We start from the raw sequence: 11,711 nt of genomic DNA on the forward strand, positions 1-11,711 counted from the left end.
AAACTTAAAAATTTTACTTTAATATTGATGTGTAACTTTTCCACAAGGAACAATAAAGATTCCTAACAGCAGTCTTTGAACTCTCCGGGAAAGAAGATGGGGCCCCACATCATCGTTTCCACTTGACTCAACCTGATGCATCTAAACTACAAACATCACCCTAAAACCGGTTTAAGACTGTTTTACTCGAGACAACTCATGAGTAGCTAGCTGAAATGGTGCACCTTTTTATTACACCCTGGCCAGAGTTTCAAATAGAACTACAGTCAAGAATTTTCTGCCACACAGTGACTAGCTACATATGTCACAGCCAGTTCTGTTGAGAAATTTGGTTGCTAAAAAATTTCTTCCTACAGGAATCATTGGACCAATCATCGTCCCAGTTCAGCAGGAAGTAACCTTAAGATAACGATGCCCCCTTTCCCTATCCTTTGAATTTTGGGATAATAGTCATCGTCTTTGGGTTGGTTTTAGTTATTTGGGATTGGGTGATGCTTACACTCAGGTTTATCTTTTAGACAGGAATAGGGAATGGTTGGGAAAGTTATGGTTTGGATGGGATATAGGTAGATTAGCCTATTTTCTAGTGAATTTGAGTAAGAGTGAGATAGTATTTTACAGCTTACATTGTTATGTATTCTTATATGTGGTAAGCTATGTAAAATTAAGTTTATATTTTGTTATATTGTGTGAAATCTTTCCACTTACGATGTTTTATTCACATTATTTTTTTACCATATTCTATGTATGTATACTTTTCTTGTATTCAAGACGTTTAATATATTGATACAATTTGGGATATTTATCATGCTGCCCTTTATAGTTCTACCTCTTCTCTTGACATTTCTACTCTACATCTATTTTAGGGATTTATATGTATGTATATGTATAGTTTTATTGTTTAAATATGTTTTCCTGCTTTACTCAGGGAAGTTTTAAAGAGTTTTTTAGCTAAATTCCTGAGTATTACAGATTATCTTCACTCATGTTTCCTGTACCTATGAGATTAGTCAGATATAGATGCTTAATCTTCAACCACTTCATAGATATGCAGAACATGGCATTTAAATGTTTTAATATTAGTACTCCATTGACATAAGACACTGTTACTCCTGACAGCACTGTGCACTTTCCCAAAAATATGTTGGACACTGTTGTTGCTCCTGCTGGAGTTCATTCTCAACTCAGCTAATGGCCTGTTGGGCAAAGAATTGCCCCCACCTTGACCACTGATTTGGACATGCAGTCCTATGTGCTTGCAGGAGACAAATATAGAAGACTGCTGGACCTTGCCAAGTCAGGGTAAGACAGCCATTCTACCTCCCTGATGTTGCTGTGGTCTGTCAAGTTCTCTTGGCCTCAGCCAAAACTGGGTGTACCAACGTTGCTGTGAGACCTAGGGTGACTGTCCAGTTGGCTTGCTATTTCTGTCCTTGCTACACATTTTGGAAGTTGTCCACCCCCACTTCCGGTGTATTCTAGTATTGTTATTTTCCTTCTCAGGTCTTGATGAAGTTGAAGATTAAACTATCACAACTATTATTCTCTCTTCCTAGTTAGATATATTAGGTACTAGACTTACGTCTTCCAGCTTAGGACAACTCTATTGTAAACTCTGTTATGCCTTCACCCTACAACTAGATATGTAGGTCATTTTCTTCTCCATTTTCCTTTTCTTTGAGCACAATTGTTATTCACTGTTTTGTATATAGTTTTGTATTAGGCGTACATCTTTTCCTTATACTAAAAGGGGAATTGTAGTGAGATAGTCCTTCTGTGGCACTGACCACACCGATTGGTGGGTGGAGCTGGAATGCAAAGTGCAGTGCAGGAGTGCGCAAAAAATAAGAAGCGGTGAGTGCCTTCTCAGGTCCACTTTGGCGGCAAAGATCTCCTTTGAAACAAGGAAGAAGCAAATGTCCCAAATCTGTGGTGAGTCCACCTGGTTAGGCAAGGGACCCTGCCCATTGGGGAATGTAGGGGAGGGGAGCAGCGTCTGCCGCCTCAGCGAAACCCAGGTCCCCTGAAAATCCTAATCCTGCTTCTGACACCAGATATTGTGGTTAAATAAGGATCAGGATAAACTAATAGGCCGAATAGATGTTTATTCAGGAAGAAATAACTTACAACCTAGACAGATGAACACCAGGAAATTCCACTCGATGCTCACCTGTCCCAGTCACGCAAGCAAGAGAGCTTTTCCCGGCTCTCAAACCTCCTACAACAGGTCACTTCTGCCCATGATTCCACCTCCCAATGGGCGAGGACAGTGCCACAGGAGGACTATGTCACTACACTTCCCACATGCTAAAATTAGCATACCCTCCAATGGACTAACCTTACAGCCTCACTGATTTTCTCACAAAAACAAAGCAGGGCTCTTTTTCTTTCTTTCTTTCTTTCTTTCTTTCTTTCTATCTTTCTTTCTTTCTTTCATCCTTTCTTTCATTCTTTCTTTCTTATTTATTTATTTATTTATTTATTTATTGAGTTAGACATATTTACCAGTCTCTCAAGCTACAGCATGCCTATAGTGATAAAAACTTGGAAAAAAAGCACCATTATGCCATTCAAGTACATTGATGTGTATTTAAGCCTATTTTGTATGCTTCAATTTTCTCATTTCCAGAAAGGAAACAGTACCATTACAATAATCGCCTCTACCATAATCCTTTCCTATTTATTGAAAATAAAATAAACTTCTCTACATTCTCTTACCTTTAGAGCAGCTTGATCTCATGGTTTTTCAGAGTTGTTTTGATTTGCATTTGGCTGATGACAAAGGATTTGAGCACTGTCTTATGTTTCTTTCAGTCATTTTTTATTCCTCAGGTCTGAATAGAGAATTATCAATTATCAATAACTCAATCATGAAATCACAGGAGACAATTAAAACCAACAAGGAGGATCCAGACTCCACTCTTCCTGGAGTAGAAAAAGCAAGACTCAAGTAATGAACTAATCAGATAGTTACATCGACTGTCACATTTGAGTCACACAAGGTGGCACCAAACTTCAGGGTTCACAGATTATATATTGAAACAATGTAATAATTACATCTTTGAATATGAAAGCAGTTGAACTTTTTTATATCATCAATTCCTGGGCAGTCATACTAGAACGATAAATTGTGCTGTCATCGCTGACTTTTAAAAATCCATGAGTTAATAATCAGATAATCAAACTGTCTTGCCTGATGAACTCTGCTGGCCTGACATCATCACCAGAGCCTGAATCGCTGTTGTGGTGGGCCCATACCTGGCGTAGCAGTAGTAGCTAAAATAGTGATATCACCTGACAAAGATGACTGCAACAGGGGCATCATAAGCAGAGCTGAAAGAGAGCATTCCTTTTGTGTTCCTGGTCGTCATCCTTTTGCCAGGTCTGTTATGGTGCCGACATCCTGGTGCCAATACTTCTATTATTCGTAGATCACAATCAATGTGAAGATGTGGAGTAAGATCAGGGAGTCAAACACCCAGAGCATCAGGCCTGCCTTTGTGAAGTCCTTGTACTTCTAGGAGGGCACCCTGAAATCTTCTGGACTTAATTATCCAGCATCCCTATTACCCTGGGTGAAGCACAGATCATTCAGCAACTGCTTTGTCCATATCTACAACCTTCCAAACCTTGTCCCTGACAGATATTTGTACCCTAATCGTAAGTGATGATGTCATTGTCCATCGTTTAAATAATTTAAATAATTAAAAAGTAAGTAATAGCTAACAGTCACAATAAAGAGGTGATGTAGCATTTTACTGGCAAGTCAGAATGGACAGACTCCAGTCATAAAGGATGTCATCATCATCAATTGAGTCATTGAATCATAAAATGTGATGATATTGCACATTAACTCCACAAGAGGGAGCTTCACAAGTCTCTTCATGGAATGGAGGATTGTTGTTTACATAACAATACAAATATTTACATTATCTTGGGGATTAACACAGATTGTCAATTTAAATACATTAATTATGTAATTAGATGATCTGTGGCACCAGATTCCAGGTGTCATGGATGATATAATAATTGTTTTATATAATTAAATAATCAAATAATGAGTACATGTAATATTATCCACTTCCCTAAGGTGGCTCCAAACCAGGCTCATGAACGATGCTGTCGTGATTAATTTAAATATTTTAACTACATAATTGATATTAAGATGGTCTATCATAATTGCCTTCTACATCGTGGAACCATAATCCATTGATCATGGATTATCTATAGTCCTATTTTAATAATTAAATTATGACAAGATCAGAGGATGAAATGTTCTGCTATAATCGACACAATTTTTTTCTCACTTGACTCCCACACTGTTGTGTGAAAGTTCCCGGACCATCCCTTATGTGATCACAGAGTATAGTAGTAAAATGAGTAAATGTGGAAATGTCATTGTATATGCAGGGTTTTAGAAGATATCACATATATAATGTTGGACAGTTGCATCAAAACAGATGGACTACAATCCAATTATCCCTCAGTCTACTCTAACAAATGGATTACCGCCTTCCTGAAGGAAGTAAACAATGGAAAACTCAACTTTTGATGAATTGTGAGTCTTATTATCTTTTAATCCATAGTTTTACTTCTTAGGAGAGAGAGAGAGCATTCATAAACAGACGTCTTTGAACTGTTTCTCCACAGATTATGTTCTCTGATATTAGGTAATCTTGAATTTGGTAACCTGTAAAAGCTGTAGGCAAACTTCCAGAGACTTGGTTGTGACTTGGTGAGGCGAATCATATGCTGTGTTTACCATTTTAGGAGATAGTTGTCTTGGGAGATTGTAATGTCTCTTGATAATACTTGATCGAAGCTGCTCTGTGGTCTTTGGCCCATGATACCAGGATATAGAATGCAAGCAGGGTTGCCAAACAATATTCATGAACCAACATTCTGTCACATTCTAGTGCACCTCCCACATGCTTAAATAGCATACCCACAGATGGACTAACCTTACAACCTCACTGATTTTCTCAAAATCCAAGCAGGACTCTTTTTCTGAGTTATACCTATTTACCAGTCTCTCAAGCTACATCATGACTATAGTGATTTAAGCATGAAAACGAAAGCATCATTACACAAATCAAGTACATTGATGAGTTTGAACCTATTTTCTATGCATTAATTTTCTCATTTGCAGAATAGAAACAGTGCCATTCATTGCCTCTACCATAAACCTTTTCTATTTACTGAAAAAAAAAACATAAATTCTCATTACTCTCATACTTTAAGAGCAGCTTGATCACATGGTTTATCAGAGTTGTTTTGATTTGCATTTGGCTGATGATTAAGCCTGTTGAGCACTGTCTTATGTTTCTTTCAGTTACTTTTGATTTCTCAATTGATAATTCTCTATTGAGACTTGTATCATATTTCTAATATGATTATGTAGAGTAATTTCGAGTTGGTGTTGTGTCAGTCTATCAGCCTGACAGAGGTCATTAGATAAGATTGTCTGATCCTGAGATTGTTAAATTATTCAATTTGTAAAATCGTTGACTGTGTCCTTCATGGGTCAGTTTTGTCACAAAGTCTCAGAAACTGATGATGCAGAAATAATACAGTTTTATTTAAAATATTGTTTAATCATTTGATCGTTAAAAATCTATTATTACATAATTAGTAATCACCCAGTGTCCCTCATTCTCTGGGCACTGTTTCTGGGACCAATCTCTTTCTTTGTCAATCGCACAGCAGCCAAAACCATAATGGATGACAAAATCATTAGTCACGTAGTGAAATAAGGAAATAATTGAATAGTCCTGCATGCTTCACTTTCATAAGATGGAACCAAACTCCGGTGATTGTCAAAGAGGTAATATTTACATAATTAAATAATGCCACAGGATTAACTCCCAAGGAAGAATGGCCAGAGTCGAATCATGAAAGACAACATCTTTATCGACTTAAATAATTAATATGTAATGAAAAATAATTGATTAAAGACACGGTGGTGCATACTTAAATCCCACATGCAGAAGTTAGACCGTTCTCCTCCTGCAATATTGATTTACTCTAAAAACTTAAATTGATAATTAATTAGTTGGCACTTTATACTAACTCTGACAAGATGGCACCAAACTTGTGAACGTATGGCTGATGTAATGATCTATTTCAGTAGCTAAATATTCAATTTATTATATTATGTTACATCATCAACTCCCAAAATTTGAATTTTAAAGGGACTTATGGTCCATAACATCACCTTATTTTAAATAAGTTAATTAAATAATGAATTATTATTATTTAATTTCCTAATTTTGCAGTTAAATAAGTAAGTGTAGTATTAGATGTTGTGACAGTCTGGCATGACTGACTCCCATAAGGAGGCTCAAAACTCCAGTGATTACTGAATAAATAATGACAGATTTTCATAATTAAATGAACAAAAATGAAACAAGTGGATGGTGTTTTATATGTGACTCCTATGAGATTGCTCAAAACTGAAGAGATCGTTGAGTTTTTATCACAGATTTGAACAAAATAATAAATGAATAGTGAGATAATTTCTCATAATGCAACCCTAGAGAGATAACAAAATATCACCATTGATTTAAATAAATAAATAAATGAATGAATGAATGAATGAATGAATGAATGAAATCACAGAAGACAATTAACACCAACAAGGTGGATCCAGACTCCACTCTTCCTGGAGTAGAAAAAGACAGATTTGAGAAATGAAATAATCAGATATTTAGATAGTCTGGCACAATGGAATGACACAAGGTGGTGCCAAACTTCAGGGTTCACAGTTTATATAATGAAACAATTGAAGAATCACATCTTTAAATATGTAAGTGGTTGAATTTTTTTTTGTATCATCAATTCCTGGGCAGACATGGCAGACATGATATTGTATGCTGCCATTGTGGATTTTTAAAATTCCATAAGTCAATAATCATATAATCATAATTCCTTTCCTGATGAACTCTGCTGGCCTAACATCATCACCAGAACCTGAATCTCAGTTGTGGTGTGGTGGGACCTGAGATGATGGGCCCATACCTGGTGTAGGAGTAATAGCTAAAATGTTGACATCAGCTCAAAAGATGGCTGAAGCACGGGCATCACCGGCAAAGCTGACAGAGATCAGTTCATCTGTGCTCTGGGTCGTCATAATTTCTGCGAGGTCTCGGTGATGGTGCCAACCTCCTTGTGCCACTATTTCTTCTCATTGTAGATTACAACCAATTTGGAGATGTAGAGGAAGAGCAGGGAGTCAAACACCCAGACGACTCTGCCTGCCTTGGTGAAGTACTTATACTTCTCGGGGGGCACCATGGAATGTTCTGGACTCAATCATCCTGCATCCCTCGTACTCTGGGAGATGCATAGATCATTCAGAAAATGCTCTGCCCGTGTCTACAACTTGCCTAACCTTGTCCCTGATAGATATTTGCACCCTACCGTAATCGGTGATAGCACTGTCTGTCGTTTACATAATTTAAAGAATTAAATAAGTCAGTAATCCTAACGGTCACAATAAAAAGGGGATATAGCATGTTTCTGACAAGTCAGAATGACAAGACTCCAGTCATGAAGGATGTCATCATCATCAATTGAAACAATTAATCATAAAATGTGATGATATTGCATATGAGCTCCCCAAGAGGGAGCTTTACAAGACTCTTCATGGAATAGAGGATTATAGATTTACATAATTATACAAATCTTTACATTATCTTGGGTCTAAACAAGAACTGTCAATTTAAATAATTTAATTATGTAATGAGATTATCTGTGGCACCATACTCCAGATATCATGGATGATATAATCATTGTTTCACCTAACCAAATAATCAAATAAAGAGTTGATGTAACTTCATCCACTTCATTAACATGGCTCCAAACCAGACTCGTGAATATTGCCATCCTGATTAATTTAAATATTTTACTTACATAATATGTAGATGGTCTAAAAAACTTGACTCCCACATCGTGGAACCATAATCCACTGATCATGGATTATCTATAACCCTATTTTCATAACTAATATATAAAACGATCTGAGGATGAAATGCTCTGCCACACTTGACACAATTTTCTTCTCACTAGGCTCCAACATTATTGTGTGAAAGTCCCAAGTTCATCCCTAATGTGATTACAGAGTTTAGTAGTAAAATGTGTAAATGTGGACATGACATTGCATATGCAGGGTTTTTAGAAGATATCAAATATTTAATGTTGGACGGCTGCCTCAAAACTGATTGACTAGATTACAATAATCTCTAAGTCTCTTCTAACAAATGGATTGTCACCTTCCTCAAGGAAGTAAACAAGGAAAACTCACATTTTGATGAGTAATTATGAGCATTATTATCTTTTTTCCATAGATTTAATTCTTAGGAGAGAGAGCATTCATAAACAGAAGCCTTTGCACTGTTTCTCCAAAGACTATGTTGTCTGATAATTAGGTTAACTTGAATTAAGTAACCAGTAAAAGCTGTAGGCAAACTTCAAGAGATTTAGTTATGACTTGTTTAGGCGAATCAAATGCTGTCATTAAAAGTTTTAGGAGGTAGTTATCTCGGGAGACTGTAATGTCCCATGATAACACTTTCTCGAAGCTGCTCTCTGGTCCTTGGCCCATGATACCGGGATACAGAATGCAAGCAGGGTTGCCAGGCAACATTTATGGACCAACATTATGTCACATTCTAGTGTCCCTCGCCCATGCTAAAAGGAGTATACTCACCAATGAACTAAACTTACAGCCTCACTGAGTTTCTCACAAAAACAAAGCAGAGCTCTTTCTTTGTAGTTCTACATATTTACCAGTCTCTCAAGGTACAACATGCCTATAGTGACATGAGCATGAAAATGAAAGCATCATTGAGCCATTCAAGTACAATGATGAGTATTTTAAACCTGTTTTCTATGCATCAATTTTCTAATTTCTAGAATGGAAACAATACTATTAATCACCACTTTTCTCTTTATTGAAAAGAAAATAAACTCCTCTTCATCCTCTTACATTTAGAGGAGCTTGATCCCATGGTTTCTCAGAGTTGTTTAGATTTGCATTTGGCTGATGACTAAGGATTGTGAGCACTGTCTTATTATTCTTTAAGTCATTTTGGATTCCTCAATTGATAGTTCTCTATTAAGCACTGTACCCTGCTTTCTAATATGGTTATTTACAGTTATTTATTGTTGGTGGTGTGTCATGTTATCAGCCCGACAGAGTTCATTAGATGAGATTCCCTGATCAGGAGATTATTCAGTTATTCCATTTTGAAAATCGGTGGTCACTGTGTCCTCCATGGGCCAGTTCTGTTTCAAACTCTCAGAAACTGATGATGCGAACCAGTACAGTTTTATCAATAGTGTAATCATTCGATTGTTAAAAATCTACTATTTCAGTATATCAGTAATCACTGTATAAGGCCGTGTCACCCATTCTCTGGGCACTGCTTCTGGTACTGATCTCCTGCTGTGTCAATCCCACAGCAGCTAAAAGACGGATGACACCATCATTACTTACGCAATCAAATAAGTCAATAATTGTATAATCCTCCATACTTAACTGTCATAAGATGGAACCAAACTCCAGTGATTGTCAAGGAAGTAGTACTTAGATAATTAAATAATGCCACGTGATTAACTCCCATGGAGGAGTGGCCCTACTCCAGCCAAGAAGAACAACATCTTCATCTATTTCAATAATTAATATATAATGGAAAATGATTGAAGAATGACATGGTGGTGCATACTTAAATCCCACATGGAGTAGTAGTCAGACTGATCTCTTCCTGGAATAATGATGTTTTAATAAATTAAATTGATAATTAATTAGTGGGCCTTTTATAGTAACACTGACGAGATGGCACCAAAGTCCTAAACCTATCGCTGATGTAAACATCTATTTACATAGCTAAATGATGAAGTAATGAGATGATATTACATCATCAACTCCCAAAATCTGACTCCAAAAGGGACTTATGTTTCATAATATTACCTGTATTTTAAATACGTAAATTAAATGATGAATTATTACTTAATTTCCAGTTTAATCTTTAAAGAAGTAAGTGTAGTATTAGATGATGTGATTGTCTGGTAAAATGCTCTCCCCAAAGGAGGCTCAAAACTCCAATGATCACTGAATACATAATGACAGATTTTCATAATTAAATGAATAAACATTAAACAAGTGGATTGTGTTTTATGCGTGAAGCCTAAATGATTGCCAAATACTGAAAAGACATTGAGTTCTTAATCATAGATTTGAACTAAAAATGAATGAAGAAATAATTTCTCATAATTCACCCCTAGAGAGATAACAAAATTATATCAACATTGATTTAAATAAAGGAAGGAGAAATAAAGAAAGGAAGATAGAAAGAAAGAATTCAGAAGGTACATTTTAACACCAACAAGGTGGATCCAGATTCCACTCTTCCTGAAGTACAAAAAGACAGATTTGAATAATGAAATAATCAGATAGTTAGATCGTCTGTTACACTTGAGTCACACAAGGTGGCACCAAACTTCAGGGATCACAGATTATATGATGAAAGAATTTAATAATTACATCTTTAAATATGTAAGACATTGAAATTTTTTTGTATCATCAATCACTGGGCAGACTTGCTGGATATGAAAATGTATGCTGTCATCACGCATTTTTAAAATGCCATCAGTTAATCGTCAGATAATCATACTGTCTTCCCTGATGAATTCTGTTGGCCTGATATGATCACAAGCACCTGAATCTCTGTTGTGGTGCGGCAGGACGTGAGATAATGGGCCCAATCCTGGCGTAGCAGTGGTAGCCACAATGTTGATAACAGCTGAAAAGATGGCTGCAGCAGGGGCATCAATAGCATAGCTGAGAGAGAGATGTTCTTCTGTGTTCTGAGTCGTCATCCTTTTGCCAGGTCTCGGTCATTGTGCTGACCTCCTAGTGCCACTCCTTCTTCTCATGGTAGATCACAACCGATGTGAAGATGTGGAGGAAGAGCAGGTAGTCAACACCCAAACCACCATGCCGACCTTGGTTAAGAAGTCCTTGTACTTCTCACAGGGCACCGTGCAACCTTCTGGATTCAATCATCCAGCAACCCTCGTACTCTGGGAGATGCATAGATCATTCAGAAAATGCTCTGCCCGTGTCTACAATGTTCCTAACCTTGTCCCTGACAGATATTTGCACTCTAAGCGTAATCGGTGATGGCACTGTCTGCCGTTTACATAATTTAAAGAATTAAATAAGTCAGTAATAGCTAACTGTCACAATAAATAGGGGATGTAGCATTTTACTGGCAAGTCAGAATGGACAGACTCCAGTCATGAATGATGTCATCATCATCAATTGATTCAATGAATCATACAATGTGAAGATATAGCACATTATCTCCACAAGAGGGAGCTTTACAGGTCTCTTCATGGAATGGAGTCTTGTTGTTTACACAACTATACAAATATTTACATTATCTTGGGGATTGATACAGATTGTCAATTTAAATTCATTAATTATGTAATTAGATGATCTGTGGCACCAGATTCCATGTGTCATGGACAATATAATCGTTGTTTTATCTAATTAAATAATCAAATAATGAGTTCATGTAACATCATCCACTTCCCTAAGGTGGCTCCAAACCAGGCTCATGAACGATGCTGTCGTGATTAATTTAAATATTTTAACTACATAATTGATATTGAGATGGTCTATAATAATTGGCTCCCACACAGCGAAT

This window comes from Phodopus roborovskii, unplaced genomic scaffold, assembly GCF_943737965.1.
Source record: "Phodopus roborovskii unplaced genomic scaffold, PHOROB, whole genome shotgun sequence".
Taxonomy (NCBI): domain Eukaryota; kingdom Metazoa; phylum Chordata; class Mammalia; order Rodentia; family Cricetidae; genus Phodopus; species Phodopus roborovskii.